Raw genomic sequence first — 27,430 nt, forward strand, 5'->3', positions numbered from 1 at the left:
CAACTGTGGTTCTGGCGCACGCGAGCTCTTTTTTTCAATCCTCCGACATGTTTGAAAAATTACCGCGCGGAAAACGGGGACTTTAAGGGTAGAAAACACAGAACAAACGCTGACTCTCAATTAACGTTCAATCACAGCCAACAGGAATTGTGACAGAGAACACCAGGCAACATGAAGTTTCCGGCTATTTACAAAAGCATTTAGCAGCATTATCTGTTATTGATCCTTTTCTGATTCGTTACTCTGAGTGTGTCGTTAAATTTTTACAACAGCAAAACCCAGGTTTCTGTACAGCTTTTAGCATAGATGTGGTAGATTTGTTCTACTCTCTTCCGCACAAGGAACTTATGACTGCTCTTTTTAATTGCATTACTTCGGACAATGATGAGGAACAATTTGTGGAAAGATGTGGCATTTCAATAGCTGGGTTCCTTGAGCTGTCTTTTTATTTGAAGTCTACTTTCATTAAATGGGAAGGTGCCCTCTATACCCAAAAAGCAGGCGTGTGTATAGCATCTAGAGTTGCGCCTGCTCTTAGTGATATTTTTCTGTCATTCGTGGATCGAGATATTCAGAAAGGTTTGGGTGGGAAGACCACGTATTTTCAGAGACGTGGATGATTTTTTGTGGTTCTTATTGAAAAAACTGAATTCCTTGGACACATGTCCGGTGTGTTAGAAGTATTCCACGCCAATGCATGCGGTTTGCAGTTCACCACTTAGGTTCCGGTTAATAACATGATGAAATTTTTAGATTTGTGTTTGATTAAAGAGAAAGGACACATGTGTTGGAAGTACTCACCACGGGCCGAGAAACCGTTGCTGAATTATAATTCGCATCATTCAATGGTAGTAAAAAGCGGCATTGTTGTTGCATCTTTGTAATCGGCGTTGTCAAAATCCTGTCACCATGCTATGAGCAAAGCTTCGATGATCAGGCTAAAAGGCTTAGGAATGCAGGTTATCCAGATGAGCTCATCACCTTGGGTTGCAATAAAATAGTTAAAAAGCTGAAAACCTCGGCTTTGCTGCTACTTTCACAGAATGAACAGAAACGGAAAAAGTTCGCAGTCCTTCCCTATGTACACCGCCTGTCTCATGGTTTTAAAAATGTGGCCCATAGGTATGAAGTTGATATAGTTTTTTCGGCACCAAATAAGCTCAATAAAATTTGTTCAATTGTTGAAAATAAGGTTCGCAATCCTAAAAAAAACTGTAGCGTCTTTTTACATTAAGCATGATAAGAAATTTTTACCGTGCTCTGAGGGCGTGGTGGTGTACAAAATACCGCTGTCCTGTGGTCAAATTTACATTGGTCAAACAGGACGGTGTATTAACACACCTCTGAGAGAACATATAAACTCATTTGATTCTAACCGTTCCACGAATTTAGTTGATCATTGCCGAGGGTGTAAATCATGTTTTCCTGCCTTGTATTACAGTGGCATATTGTACAAACATCACGCTCAATAGACCAGAAAAATCATAGAAGCATACAAGATGAGAAAAAAATCAAGATTGTGCGTCAGCAAACCATCCCTGTTCCTGCGTTACAGTGAGGTTGCCTATCTTTACCCAACATAGTGTACGTGCCTTGTGGTTTTAATGTTTGGTTGTTGCCTGTTCGCTTATATTTGCCTGTTTGCTGCGATTAAACTTCAGTTGAGAGTCAGCGCTTGTCCTCTGTTTTCTACGCTTAAAGTCCCCGTTTTCCGGGCTGCAATTTTTCAAATATGTATCACCAACTCGCCCGCCTTGCTATCGTATTGAATTTCATTTCTAGTACTACGGGCTCTGTTACGTTTCCTAACCCTTTACCTGAAGACCCGGCTTTCTTGGCTTCGTTGGTTGCAGTGTGTGTGTGCAAGGCTCGTGTATCTTTATGGTATGCAAGGAAATGATTGTGTCCACCAGAACTTCAAGCGATTTGCGGGTTCCTGCATCCGTCCAACCGACACGCACGCCGCATGTGTAAAATCCTGTCTTCGGAATGGTGGCACCAAGGCCGGTTTTTCAAGGACCGCCTAAGGGTTGCCTGTGAGCACAGCGGAAGTCTATCTCGCCATCCCCATTTGTACCGTGAAGGTGTACAACCACTTACATGTGCACGGAGATCTTATGTAGTAGGGTGCGACCGCATCTGCCGTCAAGGAAGGGGACCTCGCCGCAACCAGGAAAAGTGATTATACTTGGTGATACGCCATTACCAAAATCGCATGAGAACCTTTTTCGGATAGACCCGAAGTTCTGTGTTGAGCCGTACCTACGCAAGGAAGAAAAGGTGACCCTGGAGTGTTTGATTTCTGGCCTGGTACCGGATGAGCATCGTGCCAGGTGCGTTGAGTAGTGCACAGCTGTTTTAGCCAGGACTTCTACGGCGGTTAAACATGATAAGGGATTTAGGTCATTGATTAACTTCCTTGTTTCGAATAATTTGCGATTGGTAACGGCTGATAAAGACGGTTGTTTTGTCGTCTTACCGGAAACGTTGTTTTCGGATAAGGCGATGTTAGCCATTCAGAAGAACTTTCGACCTGTCTCGGCAAACACAAGCAAGGTAAAAGGCATGGCTATGCAATTGCTTGATAATTTGAATCTGGAACGTCTTAAAGGCAGTGTGAATAAGGCAAAAAGCAACTGTTTAAAGATTTTCTTCTCAGCTAATGGGAATACCGTTCCGGGCCATTGTGACAGAGAAGAACACCTGGCAACATGAAGTTTCCGGCTATTTACAAAAGCATTTGGCAGCATTATCTGTTAATGATCCTTTTCTGATTCGTAACTCTGAGTGTGTCGTTAAATTTTTACAGCAGCAAAACGCAGGTTTGTGCACAGCTTTTAGCATAATTGTGGTAGATTTGTTCTACTCTCTTCCGCGCAAGGAACTTATGACTGCTATTTTTAAATTGTATTATTTCGGACAATGATGAAGAACAATTTGTGGAAAGATGTGGAATTTCAGTAGCTGGGTTCCTTGAGCTGTTGTCTTTTCATGTCAAGTCTACCTTCATTGAATGGGAAGGTGCACTCTATACCCAAAAAGCGGGCGTGTGTATAGGTTCTAGAGTTGCGCCTGCTCTTTGCGATATTTTTCTGTCATTCGTGGATCGGGATATTCAGAAAGGTTTGGGTGGGAAGACGTCACGTATTTCCAGATACATGGATGATTTTTTTTGGTTCTTATTGAAAAAACTTAATTCCTTGGACACATGTCCGGTGTGTTAGAAGTATTCCAAGTCAATGCATGTGGTTTGCAGTTCACCGCTGAGGTTCCGGTTAATAACATGATAAAGTTTTTAGATTTGTGTTTGATTAAAGATAAAGGACACATGTGTTGGAAGTACTCACCACGGGCCGAGAAACCGTTGCTGAAATAAAATTCGCATCATTCAATGGTAGTAAAAAGCGGCATTGTTGTTGCATCTTTGTCATCGGCGTTGTCAAAATCCTGTCACAATGCTATGACGCAAAGCTTCGATGATCAGGCTAAAAGGCTTATGGATGCAGGTTATCCAGATGAGCTCATCACTTTGGGTTGCAATAAAATAGTTAAAAAGCTGAAAACCTCGGATTTGCTGCTACCAGAATGAACAGAAACGGAAAAAGTTCGCAGTCCTTCCCTAAGTACACCGCCTGTCTCATGGTCTTAAAAATGTGGCCCATAGGTATGAAGTTGATATAGTTTTTTCGGCACCAAGTAAGCTCAATAAAATTTGTTCAATTGTTGAAAATAATGCTCGAAATCCTAACAAATCTGTAGCGTCTTGTGGCACTACCCAGTCAAAACACACTACAGGATTCGAAGACAGAAAATTTCTGTAGTCTTGTCGTATTTTGGGCATGTCTTGTGCAGTCTGTCTTGTCTTCTGTAGTCTGTCTTGTCTTTTTTAGTCGGTCCTGTTTTCTGTAGTCTGTCTTTTCTTTTATAGTCTGTCTTGAATTCTGTAGTCTGTCTTGTCTTTTGTAGTCAGTCCTGTCTTCTGTAGTCTGTCTTCTCTATTAAAGTCTGTCTTGTGTAGTCTGTCTTGTCTTCTGTAGTTTGCTTTGTCTTCTGTAGTGTGTCTGGTGTAGTGCTCGTACACTGTGTAACAGTCGTTACTGTGTCACCTGTCAATTAACACAGGATTTGTGTTCTGGAGTAGGCAATGCACAAAAATGCACAGCTTGTTAATGGTCGCCTGTCAATTGACACAAGCTTTGTGCATTCCAGAGTAATTCGTGCACAAAACCACTAGAATTGAAATGAAAATGATCAATTTTTATTTACTGTTTCGTGCTTTTTTTCGAGCTTGCTGATGCATGCTGTCCAGCGTTGTCCTGGCCGCAGGTTCCTAGATACATCGCCCATGAGCCAAGAAAAGTGGTCTTTGTCTTGGCTGAAAAAAAGAAAAAATAGAGATCACTGCTGCTACCTGCACAAAAAAAAAAATGTGAAAGCGTTGACGCCTCCTCGACACTGGTCGCCTTTCAAATTTGGCGCCATGGTTGTTTTCTCGTTGACTTGATTGGTTATCAATTAACTCTTCTTTTACCCTCTTTCATCCCAGAAACAATTTCGAGTTTTCAAATTTTCCTCCATGCATCGTTCCTGCCCACTCACTGAATACCCGCTCAGTCTAATTGCCTTCTCATTCATTGCCCGTTCATTGCCTTTTTATTCTCAATAATTACCTAATTGCCTCTAATTTATCATTATTTTTGCTATCTCCTGGTTATGTATAGGTCACTTATCACTAGTCACATGATTGCTCATTTCGAGTTTTCAAACTTGGCGCCAAGCTTTGGCTTTGTCCATATTTCCAGTCTTTCAAACTTGGCGCTACGTTGTAGCTCCACCTACTTTCAGCGTTTTCAAATTTCGCGGCACTTTTTCTCTGGCCCAGCCTCTTTTTGGACATTTTTGGCTGTAAATACTTATCCGATTACGAAATTTTCTTTTCACGCAGCATCCGCACATCATCCTCTTCCAATTACACAACCAATCGTATGACGCTATCTCTTCTGAGTGGCCCACAACTGCTGCGGACATGATCCCCGGCAACATAGCCTAGTAAAGTTCTCACTTTATTCAAAATGTTGTAATACTGAACAAGGCTTACGACTGGCCGAGTTGGTACTGACTCACCTTAAAACCAGCCAGAAGACAGAAAACACAAGACATGAGCTCAAGAGGCTGGACTAACAAACATTTCATTGAAGATTTTGATTATTTGATTTGATTTGTGAGGGTTTAACGTCCCAAAGCAACTCAGGCTATGAGGGACGCCATAGTGGAGGGCTCCAGAAATTTCGACAACCTGGGGTTCTTTAGCGTGCACTGACAACGCAGAGTACTCGAGCCTCTAAAATTTCGCCTCCATTGAAATTCGTCTGGCGTGGCCAGGATCGAACCTGCGTCTTTTGGGACAGCAGCCGAGCGCCATAACTACTGAGCCACCACGGCAGCATCATTGAAGGAAAGCCACAAAAGACCCGCGAAGAGATACGGGCACACAATAACCCAAAGCAGTGAAAGGGCGAAGTGCAATCAAAGGTCACTGGCATAATATTGAATCATCTAAAAAACCAAATTCCTTACGGTGAAGGTTTACCGATGGCTTAGCCACACGTGTCCTAAGCCTTACTGATGTAGTAAGCCTCAAACATCTACCGACATATTTATCCCTTCCATAAACCACTGATGTGTCGTGGAAATTAGGCGTGCAAAGAGACAGGTCATCCTCAGATTTGCATTCACAAGATTTAACGTGCAGTGCCAGAGTAGAATTTGCCTTCCCCCTATAGAGTGAAAGTGCTCAGTCAGGTGCAAATTCAGATATCTGCCTGTCTGCCCATATTAGTTGCAGCCATAAGGCAGTGGAACGCAATAAACTCCATTACTTTTGCAAGTGGTGAACCTTTTTTGAGACACTGTCCATTGTGGACAAGTACCAAGTTTTATCAAGCCTTTTTTTTAATGGCGGCGCAAATGCCTCCTGTCTTGCACTTCGCTGTTAAGACAACATTAGCATTGCGCTTTCCCGCGAATTTCTTGAGACTGTGAAATACTGTGGAGTTAAGGTATATCAGCATCATCCGACTATGTGTTCCTTACCCTCGAGCGAGTGAAAACATACTATGACAGGTTGTTGAGATGGGCAAGTGGGAACCCAGCTGCTTGGAAACCTGCTACAAGAATGCGTCCTCAGTAGTGATGGCATGACTTATGTAAAGCTGATGTCATGCACACGACTGCACACCCATCAAGTGTTTCCATCTTTAGTGACCTTAACCAGCGACAAATACACCTCTTCACCATCCTTCCCCAGCAACGAGTGGTCCGACTCATAGCAAAAAGAGCCTTCCCCGACCTTTAGCTGTAGCCCTGACAAACATGGTCGTCCACAAAGCGCAGGTCTGCATCAAGAAACTGCTAACTGTTCTGCTTAGACAATTCTGATGTAAGAGACAGGCCTTGACTGCATGCCTTAAAGACTCCTAAAACATCTTGTGCCAAGTTATCTGAGCCTTCAATGTCCAGAAAAATTAGGTAGTCATGAACATAACGAAATTCTACTATGCCACGGTCTTCCAAATAGGGCTCTAATGCCTTATCGACTTTAGACAAAAAAAATGTTGCTGAGCAAAGGTACGACCTGCGTGTAAATACCGCCCTGCTAACTGACAAATGCAGATTTGCAGTAAAAGGACAACGGCCCCATGAAGCCAGCAACCGAAATCACGCAATCATCTGTAAAAGCATGTTCATTGTTCACCCTGATGCAGTTTGCACATGCCTCAGAAGTCTATCATGTGACAATGAATAGTACAGGCCCTACATGTTGATGCTCACTGCAGACCACCTGCCCAGGTTGCTGTCCACAAGAAACTAGAACTCCACAGAACTCCACTTTTGTGAGTTGGCAAGGCGGTATTTACATCAGAAATCAGGCATATGCAGAGGGTCCCAGGTCGCACCGTTCCTCTGCGACATTCTTCTGTCCAGAGTCGATACCGCATCAAAGCCGTTTGGAAGACTTCGGCATAGCAGCATTTCGTTATGTTGATTGCTACCCAATTTTTTTTGCACAAGGAGGGCTCAGATAAGTTGGCACAAGACGTTTTGGAAATCTTTAGGCATGCAGTCAGAGCCCATCTTTTACGTCTGAATTTCACGAAGCATAACCGTTTGTAGCTTCTTGACTTAGACCTGCAATCACATGCATCACGACCGCTTTATGGAAGTCATGCCATCACTGTGTTTAGAATGCGTTCTCGGAGCAAGTTTCCAAGCCAATGGCACCTGGGTTCCCACTTGCCCATCTCGCGCACCTGTCAGAGCGTGTTTTACTCTCTCGAGGGAACGGAACACCATTCGCATGATGCTGACGTAGTTGAGCAGGACAAAAAGGCGGGCTCTATACCTTACCGTCACGCCATTTCGCACCGTCCGAGGAAAGTTGCACCAAAGTATGATGTTGCTTTTGTCTTGACAGCTAAATGTGAGGTAGGAGCCGTTTGCTTCTACGTTCAAACTAGGCTTGATACAACTACGGGTAATCGTCCGCTATGCACAGTGGCAGATGAAAAATGTCCACCACTTGCAAAAGTAAACGGGTTTTTTGCTTTCCACTGCCTCGTAGCTGAAACTACTATGGGCAGACAAGCATTTATCTTAATGTGCCCCTGGCTGAGAGCACTTTCACTGTATAGAGAGGAGGCGAATTTTCACCTGACACTGCATGTTCAATCTCGTGAATGCAATCGGAGGACAACCTTTCTTTTTGCACGCCTGATTTCCGCGGCACATCAGTGGTTTAGGGAAGTGATAAATCTGTCTTGATATAGTTGAGGCTTACTACATCGGTGAGGCTAAAAACGTGGCTGGCTAAATCGTCGGTGAACCTTCACTGTAAGGAATTAGTTTTTTAGATGGTTTACTAGTATGTCAGTGCCTTTCGATTGTTTTTTGCCCTCTCACTGCTTTGGGGTTTTTCGCTCGTGAATCTCTTTGCAGGTCTTCTTTTGCCGCTTTTCTTCAATAAAATTTCAGTTGTTAGACCAGCCTCGTCTTGCGCTCATCTCTTCTCCTGTGTTGTGTCTTCCGGCTGGTTTTAAGATGTAATACTCAATGCCGGAAGACAGCCATTTTTGAGTCAAGCGCACTTATAGTGGCCCCAGATATAATGAATGTTCATTTATTACAAAAATAGAGCTTTCTTCATTAATTTATGCATGAAGTATATGACACTGCATCAAAATTAAAAAAGGACTAACCCTCATGGCCAAACTGCAGTTACAGAAAACAAGGGGACACCATAAACCTGCCTCACATGCAAAAGCTTGCACTTCAGGCCAATGCAGAAATCAGATCAGATTGCTTCCCAAACTGCATAACACTGCCACGCAAAGAATGTGACAGGCAATAAAGGAGCAACAAAAAAGCGAACTGTAGGTAGCAGCCAATCTCATGCAGACAAGCTACAAGGTCAGGCCAGCATCGACGTGGAAGGAGAAATTTGAAAAAAAAGCCACAACAAGCACACAATTTTTAAGGTTTTCACAGCACACTGAGCCCTTTAAATGGCAAATACTTTCCTGAAAAAACATAACAGAAGCAGCAATTTTTTTTGGCAATCAATTGTTTTCATGTACTTCATTGGTCTTGAAGGATGGGCAGGTGTAGAGTAGTCAGTTTAGTGCATGCATCCCTAAGCAATGCCATGCAAAAAACTGTACTTACAGAAAAGCTTGCTTAACTGAGTGAATACCACAGGCCATCCGCTAATTTCCCAGCCTGCTCCAGGTCCCTGGCACAAATCACATGCAACTTGATGGCTTGCACAACTTCCATGCAGCTCTTGTTCTTTAGCTGGAAAAAATTGAGGAATCAGCGAGATATCCAATTTTACATGCATCGCTTTGTTTCAATGACCGATTAAGAAAAAAACAGCGGTTTCTGTGAGCGCAACTATTTTTTCACACTAGCTTTCTACAGTAAACCACGTTTATCGCGACCTAATTCACACTGACTTGCTGCACGGTCCAAGCACTACTGTGTATAGCTCTATGGTTTCAAATGCTTGATAGCTCTGAGCCCATGGGCTCGCACTCGTCAATGCAGAAAACCACGGAAAGGGCAACCAGAGCTTCGAGCTTTAAGCCATAGGTATTCAGAAGCTCAGTGGTCTGTGGGAGAACTTTTGGCTGGGTGACACAGTAGCAAATGCTGCGCCAGCTACTTTCACTCCATTGCAAAAAACTCGCACAGCAGAGACCTGTCCTCCATCTTGCATTGCAGAAACAATCACTGAAGTTCAAAGCATGCATACTAAATGCACACCTACCTTCCAACACAGCTTCATAATAATGGGTATAATTATTGGAATGAAATACCAGTCAGTACATGTAGTTTTCAATTTATCCAAAAATTATAAGCAACCGACAAAAAGAACCAGAATTGTTTAAAAAATCTGTCAGAAGAATTATGTGATATCCATTACACTCCAGCAGTTCTTCGGGTTTGTGCACCTTTAAACCACACTTTCTTACAGGCACATTTGCACAGAAATTGGGTTGAACCTGATCTTTAAGAATCTTTTTTGGTGCAACAGTAGGGAGAAACCAGGTTTTACCCAAAAACGAAGGGTCCTACACATTTGCATCACAAGCCCAGATGGTGCACTTGAGTTGCCTCTTATGCTTATGCAAGAAACAGGAACAGAGATATCTTGACTAAATCGAAAAAAGAGGAAGTGCAATGCAAGTGTAATGCAGAGAACTACTAAAACACTGGGAGAATTCCAAGAGTAGGTGAATGCATGAATGGGTGGCAATCAGATGGCTAAATGAGATTAGGAAATTTGAGGAAAAAGGGTGGTAGCAAGTGGCACAGGATACAGTTACCTAAAATGAACTGGAGAACCATTGTTCTACACTAATTTTAACAGCACATTCACACGACAGACAAAATCACTAACTTCAGGAACGGACTGCGCATCATGCGACTCAATGTCAATCACCATTGCAAATGGCACCATCACCGCGGACTGCACATGAGGAAAAGTAGACGTATTTTTGCTCTGAACTTTGAGCAGCAGTCAGCTGCGCTCTTAAGAGCAAAGCTCTGAAATACGGCAACATTGGCACTTTGTTTTACTGACATGAGGGTGCTCATGAGCGTGCAAGTCCCGTGTTTGTTTCGCCCTAAATGCGTTAATTACGAGGTATGTTTAACTAAAGAGGGGCATCTAACATGGGCATCAGCCCTCCGCTAGGGCAGCTCTTCATTACTTTCCTTCTATATCCCTCCCTTATATCACGGTTCAAGTGTCCACCAAAATGTGAGACAGTTACTGTTACATTTCCTTGAATTTTCTTTCAACTAATTTTAAATTTTTCAAGGATGCAGCTTTAAGAAGGTAGAGGTACAAACTGTGCGGTATAACCATATGCTATGGCAAAAAACCAGCAATAAATATGTGTTGACAGCAGCTTGCCCAGTGCATTGCAAGGATGCTATGCCATACAAGGATTGGTGTCATCGTGCAATGTTACATTACTGACTGACAAATTGTTCTCTGTATCAGAAATACTGGTAAACCATCATTGTTGAGCACAATGTTTTTAAAGAGATAGATGAACATATAGGTCCTTTTCGAGGACACATATGCATACCAGGCAACAGGTGTGCAATGTCAAAGCACGCATATGTTAACAGCAGCTGCGTCTAGAGCTACATCAGTGACTATACTTTGTACAAGTCTACAGGTCCGGTATTTATAAGCTGAGGTACTGCTGTGAAGTGCATGTAGAGTTTGCATGCATTTCTAAACCTAGCTGCAAGCCTATGTTGAAAATATTTTTCTAAATAGGCAGCTAAGATATGCATCACTGAAAAAGAATAACTACCATGAACGGATCAGGAAGGATGACACAGCCGAAGGCAGGAAGCACGCATGGCCCAATAGATGCTGGCCGCTGGCAACTGCAAATAAATACATCCAGAGCAACAGCTGTCAGTGGCTGTAGCCATGTCATGAATGACAAGAGAGGAAATCGTCTGCTGCTTTAAAAACTAAAATTAGATGTAATATAAGTAAATAAAAACCAATGAGCTAGCCCATGAAAAACAAATGAACAGATTTTATGTAATGCACCCATATACATTCTTTGAGAAGAGTCACAATGACTGTTATAACCACACTGAAAGATGAGCTCGCTGAAATACTGCACACGAATATGAATATAGGATGTGCAGGTTTTCATTAATTCCTATCATGGCGCCTTGCACCAATGTCTAGGTATTAAACTGAAAGTTGCAACCAGAAGATAGAATAGAAAAAGGCATGCCTTCAATAGCAAGAAGCTTGTTATCTCACAGCACAGCTTAGCATCATAGAAAAATTGCTAGCGCATTTAACAAATCTGCATACAATTAAAAGCTGCACAAATTTGTCGACTGACAATGCAAGTAAGGGCAAGAGAAACAAAAAATACCAAAGAACACTCGTGAGTGCGGCGAAGGGACGTCTGTGGGTAGGATCCCGTGCCTGGGAAGAGTTCCGAGCTCGGAGAATCGCCGGCACCACAGTTGATGGCACGCAACCAAGAATAAAAACATAGTGAAAATAAGTAACAAAAAAAAACATCGACAATGGCGAAAGACTTGAATGCGGGCCGCAAAAGCGAGGGATATAGCAAAAAGGTAGAAATCCTAAATAAGTGTGCAGTTGCATCTCCGACAGCTCGCAGTGCTCAGAAGAAGAGGAAGCATCAACGCTTGCAGCTGAGGAGACGCAAGATTGATTAACTTTGACATAACACTGCCTAAAATCCTTTTCCATTGGGGAAGCACAGATAAGTTTACCAATGACAAGGCGAGAAATATGCACCAGCCTTTCAAATGCGATCATTTTCTCAGAATAATTTAGTATAACGAATATTAAGGCACAAGCATTAATCCGATAAGTACCAACCCTGAGCAAAATAGTGCGGTGTCTGATCGCAGCTGGCCTAGCGCGAGCGCTCCGCCGCGCGGCACTTCTCGCTCATCGTCTTCTACGCAGTGCAGATCCATGCTTTTGCACAAAGTGTCGAAGCGCTAGCAAGCGAAAGAGTAACTCTGCTGTGATATCTAGTGCCATTTTTATATACCACGGCACGCGAGTACTAAACGCACATAAAGAAAAGGAGAACACACTTGTCATGCAGGATATAAGCCCTGCTTTTTTGGCCCCGCATTATAGCTGCGGGAACCGCATGCCGACTGCCTCCACTCACATCCCTATATAGCCGCATACAAATAGCGCGTGTGAATACAGATCATTAGCAAAGAAACGCAGAGCGGGACTCACCGGTCGTGAGATTCATCCGGGCTTAGTAAAACCGGGCAGGTGTCTTCGTTCGCTTTTACAGATGACAAAACGTCGCAGCACTGTCTTTGTTCTTGGCTTACCCGTTGAAACTCGCCAATGTTGACAGGCTGTAATTCAGGTCGTTGGCTTCCAAAACACACTCCTGCTCACCTTCCTATTGAATGAATTCTTCACGTGTCCGCCGTACCAGCACCCAAGCAATGCCTCAAAGAGGCAAATAATACAAAACGCGAAGCGTCGTTTGCGCTGCAATGGCGCCGACGGCTGCGTTTTCGCGTCGTTGGAAAATTGCAACCGACAAAAGTTTGTTTTTAGCCATGAATAATTAAATTATCTCCATAACAAAGACGTTCCATTTTTTAAAATTATTTTTACATTATTTATGAATATTAAAGCGCTTATAGTTACTTTTTTGGCATATCGTTTGTAGAAGCTGCGATCCTGTGATCCCCTGAAATGACCCGGATGCCCTAGCAGACGACGGAGCAGGCGACGGAGCAGACGACGCTGTTGACAGAATGTAATTTCGTTTGATGCCAGATAAAATCACTAAGTTGCGACAAAAACAGCGAAGAAAAGCGCCGCATCTCGAGCTGGCGAATATCGTGGATAAGTTTAACGCAATTGGCACGATGGAGAGTAGCTGCGATGCATTAATTTGCGCGACACTTGCACGCTCACCGGAGATCATGAAACTTAACAGCTTAATCTGTGACCAGTACAAGCGGATTGCTTTGATATCAACTGCGTTACGAAACTACGTCGATACTTGCGTCTCACTTTAGCTAATATGCAACAGCGGCTAGCACTTGCCGCATCCTGATCGCGTGTACACTGTAAAAAAAAATCCGTCAAAATGACGGGAAATACCTTGGCAGCTCTATTTTCAAGCATTTGACCGTTAAAATGACGGCACCAAGTCATTTTAAAATGACGGTGTTTTTTCATCATTTTGATGCTTTTCTTGTCAATCTGAAATACAACCGAACCGTCAATTTGATGACATTTGACCATCAAAATGACGGCAGAACATCATTTCTAAATGACAGTTTTTCCATCATTTTGACGTCTTTCTTGTCAATCTGAAATACAACTGAACCGTCAATTTGATGACATTTCACCATCAAAGTGACAGCAGAACATCATTTCTAAATGACAGTTTTTCCATCATTTTGATGTTTTTCTTGTCAATGTGAAATACAGTCAAACTGTCAATTTGATAGCATTTGACCGTAGCAGTTACAGCAAGATGTCATTTCTAAATGACAATGTTTTTTCCTGACTTCGATGTCTTTTTTATCGATTTGAAAATATAGCCAAACTGTAATTATGCCACTGATTGTCTGCGATGGCAAGCTGTCAATTTTAAACCTGTTTTTATGACTTCAAGACTTTTTGCAAATTTGAAATTATCTATAACTGTCAGTACAGCATTTGGCCATCAAGGTAATAGCAGGCTGTAATTTTGAAATGACTATGCTTTTAACCATTCCAAAATTTGGCTTGTCAACATGAAATGCAACTGTGTTGTCAGTATGATGGCCCAACACGACAAGTCTCAACATAATTCTGTGTCAATATATAGTGTGGTGAACCTGACCACATGACAGTCACCTGCAGTGGGCAGTACCTCATAAACCATGCAACAAAAACAAATTTACATTTCTACTTGCACATTTATTCATAAATTAAAGTGCCTTCAGCAGGCTCAGCAACTTTGGTGCGATTCCGCAGGCCCTGCCTTTGCCGCGCCCTTTCGTTGGGTTGCTCTGCCCAAGGTACCTGGAAACAAAACGAGGATAGAATAAATCTATGCTCCATAAACTGTGCCAATCACATACTCTGCCTACACGCGTGAAATGCCATGAATGTGTGAACTGCACTACCTTCTGCAACACACAGTATTACAAAATAAAAAGACAAGATTAAAATCAGGTAGCAACAAATGTGAGCACACTAGTGGTGCGCTTAAATAGCTACATATACATGCACTAACAATAGGTGATGTACCTAAATGTAACCACTATTATAACTCGTAAAAACAGCCCACAATTGCACATACACACCGTATAGTATTTCTAGTAACAATAGGTGCTCATCATGTACAGGAACCATGCACAGAGTCTAGAAACCATAACTATGCAAGAGCATTTTGCTACACTTCAGTGTTTTCTGCTGTCAGCAGCAAACATAGGTCAGTACTGATGTAACACCCTGATGTCCAGGTATAGGCTGCAATTGCACATGTGGCAACCATGCATACATTTACAAACCTCATTATCATGCCTCATCATCTTACCATTTGCACAATGCTCATTCTAATTTCTGTGTCCTTGGCCACAAATAAGCGGAATTTCACACCTGAAATCTTCTGAGCAATCAACAAACCTGTCACGATGATGAATGTCTTAAGGGCACAGGGTAAGCCCTATACTTCCCATGCATTTTAGGCCATGTTGAGGTACATGTTTCTCACTAACTAATAACAGTAGCCTAATAATACATATATCATTGTTTGCCAAATTTTGTGCTCTTTTTACTGAACTAGAATATTTGAAATATGTTGAAAATTCAATTTTTAATAAAATTTTTTCCGGTAGTACACAAATCTGGCTTTTCTTTGCGCATTTCAAAATTCATAACAGAATAACTGCTCAGTGAAATTGCTTAATTCTAGTTCAGTAGTTGGCAACACTTATGTAGATGATTGCAAAAGAAAAATCAGCCGTTTGTCTTGAAAGGCATTGGAAATAATGGTACCTTTGTAAGAAAAAACACTGTTTTGAGATAATAGAACGTAAAGGAAAAAAAGATGTGAAAAACCATTTTTTATTCGCAGAAACTCCTCCATAGTAATTGGTTTAATAGCCCCCTGTGTCGTAGTCACTGTCGCCGTCATTTTTTCGTTTTTAGGCTTGTCGTTTTGACTGTCGGGCCTCTTTTGTAAGCTGTCGTGTTGCTCGGTCCGCAAAGTACATGCGCTTATGGTCAGCTTCCCTCAGCCACTTGATGGTGTTGCTCCCTGGGTTCAATCCACACGCCTTCAAAACGTTGGCCCGTGCGATGCTACCATCATTAAATGAAAGAACAGCATCCAGTGTTGCCATCCGTAGGGTCCGAAGCCTAACAAACACATTCTTTGGCCCGCGTTCCCAAACAACATGGTTGAACGACTCATTTGCATTTTGAGTTCGCCCATGCAGGCACTTATCTAGGAGCTCAGCCTTCGATAGCTCCCTATAAATGGGTTTGATAGCCTCCAAGACAGATGCAGGCAAACTCTCCTTGTGGAAAAATGGCTTGCCCTCTGACTGACTTCTGTTGAAGGCACACCACGTATCAGGTCCCTTTGGGCAAAGTCCATGGCATGGGTCATCGTCTGTGGCCGATAAGTGGAAGAAGGTTGCCCAAACGGCATTCGCATTTCATCCAGGTTTCCTACATTTCTTCTGATGGCCAAACCATAGTACGACTGGAGCTTGTCTATTACTGCATCAGTCAGTCGGCCTCGGCCCGAGAGGCTCTTTCCATCAGAGAGTTTTCCTGCTTTGTTTCCTTTTTTTAGCCTTCGTAACCTTGTGCCCATCCTTTTTTGCACGTGCCCTATGCACTCAACCTTGGATATTTCAACGGAATCACCATATGGCATTTGTGCCTTCACAGCCATAAAAGCCTTGCTGTCACCATCCCCAAGGTATTTGACGTATCGAACGCCGTGAAGCTCCTCACTCCTGCCGAAAATTTTCAGTGCTCCTGCGACTTCCATTCCACCGCTGGTGCCTTGGTAGTTGCTTTGGCACACCTCTCTATGAAGGGGGTCACTGTTTGTACCCTTGATGCTGCACTTTGGACAACGTTTAGACAAAACCTCCACATCCAGCACTTTCCCAGAGTCTACACTGGTCGCAGAGACTATGCCGTTATTGGAAGTATGGCCTCGCTTCTGCCAGCTTCCATCAAGAGCAACTGCGATGTCTTTATCTCCCTCATTCAGCTGCACAGCTTCGTCAGCTGCCCTTTTCATCGACTCCTGAGCAGCAGCTTCGATGTGACCTAGAAGCTCTTGATTGTATTTCGCAAACTTTGTCGGCGGCTTAGGAAGGTTTAGCATAGCACAGAGTATATTTCCTGCAGCCATTCCCTTACCAATGGACCTCAAGGCATACACTAACCTGAGGTTGGCTTCATAGAGGCCAGAAGTAGTTTTCTTCGACGTCTCAAATCGTTGTGCGGCACTACACACTTCACAGTTCAAACTGTAAACGCTTGCATCACCTACCCGTTTTGTCACAATTTCGATGAGCTCAACACTTCCACCGCACTCTCTGCACACACAAATCTGTGTAATTGCGGCACAAATGCCGTCCATGTCCATTAAGGCATATTGGCTGCTGCTCTGTAGCACATCCTCTTCCTGGAAGCACAGAGAAAATCTTGAAAGCTTCGATGTCGAGGAGCTGGCGCGTTCGGCGTTCGGGATCTCATTCGGTCGTGGACATCCTTTTGCCTTTTCACGATGAGCGTAGCGGTTTCCGTGAAATTCACGCCTGACGAAGGCCTTCTTTGCCCTGGGCATCTCAACTTATCAGCAGCAACCAACACCGGCACAATTTACAATACTGATCAAAAGGGATAGCACTCGGACGCAGCTGCATGAAGGTTGCAGAAACGTGGAAAAAACGTGCAAAGCGTCTCAGGATTGTCTTGGCTAAAAAAGAGGAGCTGTACAATAGTTGCCAGACAATTTTTTATATGTAGCTGATTTTAGACAAGTTTTGAAATCAGGTGGTGGACTTTTTGGTTGAAAAAATTGACGTTAATCCTGAAAGGGGGCGTGGCCGCTCACTACTTGGTTTCGAAAAAAGCGTTTTTCAGCCGTAAATATGGCTTTCTGAGGAAAGTGCGATCATGGAACATGTGTAGAAAGAATTGAACTTCTAAAATTCCAAAAGAAAAAAAACGATTTTTTTCTAATTTTACCTTACCCTGTGCCCTTAATTTTTTTTCTTTTACACTGCAACTATTGACACAAAGGGTGGCCAACTTCTCAGGTGCCAACATAGCAGACTTTACGATGGCTCTTTCACCTGTCCATTTCAAGTACTGAGCAATTCTGGACAAATATGGGATCACAGCATAATTTTTTTTGAAACGGGCTAATAACCCTGCCAGCCCCTAAAAGATCACCAGGTGAAAGGGGAAAGTGCCATGTAATGGTTGTGACAGTACCTGTGAAGCTGTCCTGCCTATGTGTCACGTCTCTCGTTTCAATGCAAAATGAAAAACTGACATTCATCATTGCAAAAGGTTTGTTGAGTGCCCAGAAGGTGAGGTAGAGAGCTCTACTTTCTTGGGGCTGATTGTACACAGGCTAGAGCGAGCACTGCATCAATGGTAACAAGGGAACCTGAGGCCTGTAAAAGTGCAGACAGGCATCCGGCAACTTAGTGCCACATGTGTGGACGCAACCCATAGTCAGACACACTGTAATGTTGCACTAGGACATTAGCCAGTGGACACGATACATAGTAGAGCGACTTAAAATAACTGCATTTACACTTTTTCCTCGCTCCTATTTTTCCTGACGTCGGTACTTATAAAAGTGCTGCACACATTACATTTAGCAGTAATTGACAGTCGCCCGTCCTATCTGGTTCTTCGTCCTAGCCCCTTTCTTGCAGTAGCCAACCAACAAAATAAGCAAAACACTGAAAAGTTATCTAGATGCACTCACAGGACACGTGACCAAGTTTAGGCAATGCAAACTGCCAGGCTGGTGCATTCATCACATGACAATGATCAAATCCGCAGTTCTGCAAGTGTCAGAATACCAGAACTGGGTGCAATTTAAAATCAAAAGTCCGACCTTCATCTCGCAATTGCCAGAGCTAGCCAATGTGCAAGGCTTGTTAGCATGTACTGCTGGCAAGCAGCACTATGTCAATAATCTTACCATTCTACTTTCTAAAGACGCCTGTGACTGGCAAATCACCATACAGGTGTGCCAAAAAAGCAACACGGTGCTGTGCCAGAGAACAAAGAAATGCACGAGAGGAATGTATGTGACGACATCAGAATTTCAGGGGAACAGGGCAGAACTGATCATTTGCAGGCACTGGCTAAGGAGGGCGAGTGCCTTTCCTCAGGAAAAAGAAGCCTGCTGCTCACACTATTGCCCCGGATTCCAATTGCTTATCAAACGCATCATCCACATTCACTCATTTACCTCTGCAAAAACTCCATGGTGAGGGGGCAGTCGGGAGGGTACGCAACGTTGAATACAAAGAAGGCACCAAGGAGGAGGCCCATGGCCTTCTCAAGACTTCTTGTAGAATCCACTGCAACGATGATCTTCTTTATGTCCCCCATGCTTGATCCTGCAAGGAAAAAAAATTAGTCACACGCAAACGCTACCCACTAAAGGGGTGATCTAATAATTCGAGTAACTCTATGGCCTTCGATGTGTACACTGAGAGAAGCCGAATTCAAATGTACTCGTAAAAAGCCATACTGGGTCTTGTTGCTAGGCCTTATGGTACCCTGGCAGTAGACAGACACATGCAACATGCCCTCCCTTATCAGTGCTTTACACGCCACTAATTATATCTGTTGAAGACGCTTGCTTCATGTAAACATACTACATAGAACTTGTTTATGGAAAAAGCTTTACAAATATTGCACGACAAAAAAGAATTAACTTTGTCGACAGAATACGTATTTTTTTTAAATAATGGGGAATAGTGATGAGGTAACGAAACATGGGCAAGCACCAAGGCAACTTTTCAAAGGCCCACCATTTTGTACCTAGCCTGCCATGACATTGATGAAAAAAGCCAAGCGCAGCTTCGTTCATGGTTTCTAGCAAAACGTCATGCTTTTGGCAAGTCAAAAGGCCGCACATTAGTCTCGATGAACTCTGGCATATCACCTTATAGTGCGGAGATTGCCCCACCCTCCCCACTTGTCAACAGTACTGCTACTGAGTTCCAAATTTTTTGTACACTCTTATAAGAATGGAAAACTACTGGCCAAACTTGCACATTGTTATCATGTTTAATTATTAAACAAACTGCACATACATAAGATGAAGCAGCAATTAAGCCTTTCATCCAGGGCTATCCTCATTCCTAAGTTTTGAATATGTCCTACTAAGTAGAGTGAAGTTACACAAAATCAGGTTACATCGTAGAATAATAAAATACACTGTACAAGCCATGTTTTGAGCCAAAGTTCTATAAATGACAAATACATACCAATCATAGCGAGGTGAGGTGTTGTTGGCAGTCCTTCCAGCCCCCCTTCAGCTGCATGCTGGGAATTCACAAGCCACATGTTATTAGACTCCAGAGAAAACATCAGTGATCAGGTACATGCATCTCAATAATAAATCCTAACCATACTTCCAACTATCCTGCTGTCATCAAGGCACTTTCTACACCTCAGGTAGAGTATCATTTCAGCAGAAATGGATGAAAATGCGGTATAAAATTGCAAGACTACACAATTTACTTGATTCAATAATTCCCAGCTAATGGATACGCCAGTCGAAAGAAATTTTTGGCCCTTGTTTGAGGCTTATAGGCAATAAGCTATAAAAATGAACAGAATTTATTTGGAAATAACTATTGCTGAAATAATTAGGCCCATATCTTAATGCTATACAAGAATGAAACTGCACACTATTAGTACACGAACTGAACACTGAGCTGCCCCATCGCCACCGGACACCGACGTATGGGGCTCGGTGTGCCAGGAAGCGAGTAACAACAAAAAAGAGAGAGCGTAAGAAATAAAACAGAAAAAAGCTGATCAGTGCCGAAAAGTGGTCTGCTTTTTAATGACGAATACTTTTACGAACCTACGACAGTAGTGGCGACACCATGTATTATAGGGGGCTGCAGATGGCCAGCATGGTTGTCATAGCACGTCTTGGCCTGAATTACAACTGAAAATGTAAAAAAAAAATGGTTTTTACGACTATTTTTACTGCCCATTAAGCCCATTCATAAGGTGTTCTGCATTTAAACAGAGGCGCATGGCGCGCTAGAGCTCGACCAACTCGATTTCGATCCTTGGCCCGCGTAGCAGTAATCGTACCCGAAAGTCAGGCTCGATCGCGATTGTATGTGCCCGCATGATAGAGATACTATAAACGACTTTCTTCGACTTTCTTCAATTAACGTGCGCCAATGCTCTTCGTACGCTTCAGTGTTCCTCACAGGAAGTATTTTATTACACGTGGGCGCACGCAGCCCCTGAAAATCGCTGCACGTGGCTGAACCATGAGGCCACGATTCACGCACGAAGGACCACGCGCGAAACATCGCGGTTGTGTGGTTTCCGCTTTACGTAGAAGCACGTCTCTGAACGGCAATCTCGGGCCCACGGCCATCGGTGCGTGTATATATTACGCGTGAGAACTAGCGTGCTCCTCGTAGCTATGTGCCTCACAGAACGCGTACTGCACGAACGAAGCATATAAGCAGAACACTTACCTTTACCCGCTCCAGTTGATTTTCGGCTGCAGCCCATACGTTCCTTGATTGCGTCTTCGCGGCCTTCCAACGCGCCACACACAAAAAGGCAAAATGGTGCAAAAAGCAGATCGCACACCCGGGCAGAAGCAGCGCGCACAAAGAAAAGCGAGAGGGAACCAGCAGCGCACACGACAACCGGACTCCTTCCTTGACAGCGGCCGCGGGGGCCGGAAGCGCGCGTTGAACGACGTCTCACATGACGTACGCCTACGCGCCAGCCAATAGAGTTTCTCGTTTTTGTGTTGCGCCCTCCGTCTCTTTCTCCTCGCTCGCTCGTTCACGGCGAAGTCTCCGTCTTTCCCGTTTGACGCCGGCGGCTCGTCAAAATAGATAAAAAGGTGGCCGTCAAAATGACGGTTTGTTTTTACAGTGTAGTTTAACAAGCAAGAGCCCACTAGCGCATCGAAGCAGCCGTGTTTTCGAGTTCGTATCGTTACGATAAATACGAGCTGTTTTGGCACGTACTGGAATTGAAGTTCTCAGCCTGTGCGTGACGGACGGTGACGATGGCGTCGCGGACGATCTTAACTAAGAGTCGCCGCAACGCAGCCGATAACCCAAATATATGGGCGTTAAAGGTTGTTCACCAGTACTGCATACGTGGGCATAAAGTATCGCTCAGTCGCAGCGCCAGTCGCTGGCTGCTGGATTTTCCAGCCTTCCGAGTGAAGGTCGCAAGCTGTTGAGCCAATCGGTGAGCCAGCCGGAGTGAGCGAGCCGAACTTTCGGGAACGACGCCGCCTGCGGGTGCGCCGGGCAATGAACTACGCGCTACCCCCTGGCTGCCCTAGTCGTCGCTAAGCCTAGCCGGTTTCACATCGATGCAGCAGTTGAGTGCACTTCGAAACCGGCTAGCGCTGAGGTGCTGCTCACGTCATCGTTTTACTGTGAACCTCGTCTCATAGTAAAACAAAGATATGCTAGGTTTCCGCGACACCTTCAGGAGCGGAGCCAGCTGAGGCCAGGAGAGCCGCCATTGAGGAGCAGCAATTAAAGGCGCCGTGGGAAGACATTTGTTTGTATTCCTGTTATCGCTTCTACCAACGACTCGATATTGGCCAACGATACTCCATCCGACGGCTTAGTATGGACTTGAACAAACATTACTGTCGCATTTTTCTGACGCTGGTGGCCGGTATCCAGCCTGGCATGCCGGCCCCGAAAAGGGCGCCCGTACTTTATCATGGCGCTTAACTGTATGGCTGTGGTGCACATCAAAACCCCCAGACATCCTCCTCTTTGCTCAGATTGTCATAGCACAGTCACTCTGAGACCAGAGCAGTTTAGAGGACCTAGCGCGGGTGCACAGGAGCTAGACTGTGTCAAAGCAGGCGAAACTCTTGAAAGCGCGCGATTGACGTCAGTCCCAAGACTTTATTCTCATTTCGACCGAGAATCAAATCGGTTCAAACTCGCCGGCCGCCGTATTTCACCTTCGGCGTCATACGCTGTTGTCTATATTTAGCGACCTTTTCGTGTCACCGTCATGAAATTTTCAGTGAAGGCAATGCACGACGTCGTAAAGTATTTTTTTGCTATTTTATGATAAGCACACGTCACTGCCGCTAAAAAAATTTCCGCCAACACTGTATCTGTGTTGGACTTAAGAGCGCTAGCTACGAGAGCTTCAAGTGTTTAGATCGGGGTGCTAGATCGGGGTGCTCAGCAAACGTGGAGAAGACAAAATACGAACATCTGAGGGCGTTTCATTTCGAAAACATTCCTTCTAAGATACAAGCAGCGTCATCTACTTCAAAGATTTTGCACTACTATTGAGATCTGCAGCCACCTTCGCTATATCCGGTATGTTTCCTCCTTATATATCAGTTAACGAATTGTATACACGTGTGCATTACAACAAGACGAATTGTTTGACCGCATCCGGAACCCTCTGCGACAAACGATTAGGCCATATGGCTGTCTGGAAGTACCCGAAATGCACGGTTTGGGGGCGAAAAGGTTGGCGGTGCGAATCCCACACATATTTTGGGCTTCATCTAAATATTTATCTTATCCTAAGGACATGACAAGTCAAATGACACCACTTCGATCATTATGCTTCAAACGGGCGGCCCCCAAATTTGATGCAAATCGGGATCCGCGGGGTCCCACTTCGATAGCCGCTATACTGGCATATGTAAAACGGATCGAATGTATCTGTGACAACTGAGGCTCTACGCGCCCGCTGTTGCTATGCGATGTAGTGTGGTAACTGTCTTGGCCAATTTGACCTTCCCTGCAGACAGACATGTCCTTGACAAACGTAAGTAGTAAGAGCTGACGCTCTTAAAACTGAAACGCGGAAAAATGATATCGGGGTTGCTTTGAACATTTATACAGACAACTGCGTGCATGTACATACATGCTGCCTTTGTGTACCCGGATGATTATGGCGAGTAATTTACCCTGATAGGCGATTAACGATATTCTTTTCCGCGCCGTGCGTTGAAGTGTCCTTGGCCTTTTCTGCGCATTTAGTAGTAGCGGTACATTATGTTACATGGCTTGAACCTGTCACAGAAGCCAAGAGGACACTGACTTTCAGTAGCGCGCATCGACTTGCGCACACCGATTGGTGTGCGGGCGCTGTCGTGGCTGCAGCTACATGCCGCCACCGCAAGCGCGTGTGAATACGCAGGCACCGTTGGCTTCGTCGCTTGTGCATTACATCTTTTTGGGCTTTCAAAGCCGCATTATACTCTTGAGCATGCACTACATTCGTCACACTGTCATGTGGGAACAGAAGGGAATTAGGTGAGTGCTCGAGCAGTGCCTCTCCTCTAAGCCAATTCTCGTTCGGTGAGAGAGCCAGGTCGCGGGAAGCGAGTTGAAAACTCGATTCGCCAATGTGAATGAGCACTTCATTTCGCTCGGTGCCCGTCACCAACAGACCAGAGCACCTCGCATCCTCTTCGCGACTCGCCACAGTGAACGCGCTTTGAAGCATCTTTGGTCAATTTGATCCCATCGCTGTCACACGACAGCACGACAGTATTTCTAGAATTCTGCAGTAAAAGAATTACCCTCACCAGGAATCTGTCATACGACACATCCCACGATAGGTATCTATCGCGCGGCACAAACCACGACAGGTATCTGTCGCGTGGAATATCCCACGACACGCTGTTGTGTCGCGCGACAGGCCGCACGACAGGTACTTTTGTCGCGTGAAAAGAGGCGCGCTAGAAGTCTGGCGCGCGACTGAACCCACGACAGGCAACTTTCCTGAGGCACGCATTCTCTGTCGCGCGGTACGACTCCTTCTGTCGCGCGACAGTACCTGCGACAGAAACCTGTCGCGCGACAAATGCTGTGACAGGGACCTTCTTCGCACGACAAAATGCAGGAAAGATGTCTGTCGTGCGGCAGAACCTACTACAAACAACTTTGTCGCGCGAAAGAACTCACGACACGAAGCTTGTCGCACGACAAAAGGCACGACAAGACAGCTTGTCTTGCGACACAAAATTGTGTCGCGCGACAGATGCGCGACAAAAAATTCTGTCGTGCGTTTTGATCGGGTAAGCATAAGAAATTTTGCCGTGCTCTGAGTGCGTGGTGGTGTACAAAATACCGCTGTCCTCTGGTTAAATTTACATTGGTCAAACAGGACAGTGTATTAACACACGTCTGAGAGAACAACTAAACTCATTTCATTCTAACCGCTCGACGAATTTAGTTGATCATTGCCGAGAGTGTAAATCATGATTTCCTGCCTTGTATTACAGTGACATATTGTACAAATACCACGATCAATTGACCAGAGAAATCGTAGAAGCATACAAGTTAAGAAAAAAATCAAGATTGTGCGTCAGCAAACCATTCCTGCTCCTGCGTGACAGTGAGGTTGCCTATCTTGACCCAACATAGTGCACGTACCTTGTAGGTTTAATGTTTGGTTGTTGCCTGTTCGCTTATATTTGCCTGTTTGCTGCGATTAAACTTCAGTTGAGAGTCAGCGCTTGTCCTTTGTTTTCTACCCTTAAGGTCCCCGTTTTCCGCACTGTAAATTTTCAAATATGTATCACCAACTCGCCCGCCTTGCTATCGTATTTAACCTCCGACATGTTATCAGGCATGCGACGTAGCTGGCGAAGCGAGCGGAGGCGAGCGCAACGACGAGGAACGCGGTGTGACGTCCTACCAAACGGCGGCGGTGGCGAGCCGCGCGGTGTGATGTCATTCCAAATGGCGCCGCAAGCGCGCAACGCACAGTAACTGCCTCACAAATCTCGGTGGACACCCGAACCGCGCCGTAGAGGATGAGATAAAGGAGGTAGGGAAAGAAGAAAGAGAAAACTGAAAATTGAAAGTTGAATTTTGAGGAAAGGCGCGGCGCTGGGCAGCAGCGCAACACCTGTGGCTCGGTGCTGCTAGTGACGCATGCGCTGTTGTGACTAGGGAGCGAGAGAGAGAAAAATATCCGCGGCGAGGCGCGCGTTGTGACGTCATGTGCCTCCTCGGAGTGCGGACACGGCGAAATCGGAAGTTCGCGGCCAGTATAGCTTTCGCTTTAAAGTCTGCAACTGACTTTTTGAAGTCATCGGCCGATACAAATCTGGTTCCCCTGAGGTATATATTAAATTGCTCGAAAATGTGGAAGTCGCAACCGACAACCGAGATGGTAATGAATTAGGGTGTGAACTGAACCGTGACTGATGTTCAGTCGCTCTGCCAGTGCATCGATGCTCATCCTTCGTTCTTGTCTAATGAGCTCATAGAGGGTAGAAAACGAAGCACAAAAAAGACAGGGACAAAGAAAGACAACACCACATAGCCCTAACTTCCAACGAAGATTTATTTCGCAAAGGAAGGGTTTTTTATACCGACTTATCATACAACCACTATCGAACTATCGTTTTGTAGCAGGAACAATATGCTTCCAGATGAGGTGCGGCGTCTGTTCGGAGGGTTTATCCCATCACGAGGTCAGAGTGTGCAAGATTCTAAAGACCAGCTCGGCTACACAGTGATTATCTTCACCTCACCAAAGATCAAGCCCATCCACAGCATCCGGGAAGACGCTACGAGAGTGCCAGCGGCTTGTCAGCCAGACTACGGACTTCATTTGGCAGCGACAACTGGACTACCTCAGAAGACAGCCTGGCATTAAGCCACGTTCACCTCGGTGCGTCATCCATACACCGCAAGGACTGGATCTTCCTGAACACGTGCAATCTGTTATATCGTTGGGACCGAAGTTTGCCCTGGAGCCAAAATCGTCTTCAGCGGAGCGGCTCACGTTCGTTCAGCAGATTTCTCGTATCATCCCCGAGCAAGAGGCTGAGCGATGTGTTTTCGCAGGCGTTGACATCTTATTGCGAAGTAAGTTTCAACCTTCAAGACTTCCCGCAAATCGAGCTAAGTCTTACCTATAACAGCACTCATTGTGCCTCCTTCCCGCAGACAAATAAAGAGGGTTTGTTGTATTTCCATCTAGGTTCTTTCATAAAAAAACCTGTGAAGCTGTGTCCTCCGCTTTTAACTGCCATCCAAAAGTAAAAATTTCAAAGATAAAAGCTGAAGCAAAGAAAGAGTGCAATAGGTCGAACCTTGGGTCTGTTCTCAAAGGAATTACTGATTGTAAAAAGGACTTCCTTCAGGCATTCTTCAATGCAAAAACCTATAAATCTGATGTTTCTTTCCAAGCTATTGTATCAGAGAATGGTACATGGCAAAAATTTTTTGCCCTGTTGCTACTAGAAAAACTGAAGTTGTTATCCATTCAAGATCCCTTCTTTGTCCGAAATTTTGAGCAGGTTTTAATTTTATCATGTCACACGCGGAACAAGGCCTATCTGTTTTTTCGGTTGACATAAAAGATCTATATTATTCCATTCCACATGACGCTTTGTTACCTTGTCTTGGAGATTGTATCGACCAGCGTGGGCCTATTGCCTTTCAAAATGCATCTGGCATCTCGGTAAATGATTTTCTAGAACTTGGAAATTTTTTTCTTTTTCTTAAGTCCACGTTCATAGAGTGGGATGAAATACCACACCTTCAGAAAGAAGGCATTTGTATACGTTCTTGCATAGCAACCATACTTAGCGATTTGTTTTTAGCCCAGCTGGACAGGTCTTTTGTGGATACAGTAAAAGATACCAGCTTGTCATCAAGATTTTTAGGTATGTTGACGACTTTCTTGTATTTAACAGAAATGACGGTTCCTTCAAGGGTGATGTTCTTAATGTCCTCACTCTGTTTCGTAATCATTTTCGTCCTCTAGAACTAAGGTTGAACTACCTGAAAAAAGGGGTAATCAAATTCCTAGACATCAACATCATACTGCATCATGATCGGACATGCTAAATGTTCCAACCTCGAGGCGAAATTCTTTTTACCTTTTCATTCAGCGCACTCTAAGCTCGTAAAAACATCCATTGCTCGCCTTTCATTTCTTAATTCTGTCATGAAGCCCTGCCCGCACCTTATGCATGAAAGTTTTTCTCAGCAGTGCAAGGGGCTGGAGAACGCTGAATACCCTTCCCGTTTTCTGGTCTCTGTAGCAGAAGGCGTTCTAAAAAAATCTGCCAGA

General features: G+C 44.4%; 2 long non-coding RNA genes across 3 annotated transcripts; both read right to left on the reverse strand.

The window, feature by feature from the left end:
* Nucleotides 1-4,236: 4,236 nt before the first annotated feature.
* LOC144098118 (uncharacterized) lies at nucleotides 4,237-12,624 on the reverse strand. 2 transcript variants are annotated; one of them, XR_013307133.1, is made up of 5 exons: nucleotides 12,335-12,624; nucleotides 11,478-11,530; nucleotides 10,890-10,965; nucleotides 8,722-8,850; nucleotides 4,237-4,375 (listed from the first exon to the last, which is right to left on the reverse strand). It is a non-coding gene; the product is annotated as an uncharacterized LOC144098118 (long non-coding RNA). The 2 variants fall into 2 exon arrangements; XR_013307132.1 differs by lacking the exon at nucleotides 12,335-12,624 and having other exon boundaries at nucleotides 11,478-12,328.
* A 1,387-nt stretch (nucleotides 12,625-14,011) lies between these two features.
* LOC144098127 (uncharacterized) lies at nucleotides 14,012-19,082 on the reverse strand. The gene is made up of 2 exons (XR_013307134.1): nucleotides 18,582-19,082; nucleotides 14,012-14,137 (listed from the first exon to the last, which is right to left on the reverse strand). It is a non-coding gene; the product is annotated as an uncharacterized LOC144098127 (long non-coding RNA).
* Nucleotides 19,083-27,430: the final 8,348 nt, after the last annotated feature.

Source organism: Amblyomma americanum, chromosome 1 (assembly GCF_052857255.1).
Source record: "Amblyomma americanum isolate KBUSLIRL-KWMA chromosome 1, ASM5285725v1, whole genome shotgun sequence".
Taxonomy (NCBI): domain Eukaryota; kingdom Metazoa; phylum Arthropoda; class Arachnida; order Ixodida; family Ixodidae; genus Amblyomma; species Amblyomma americanum.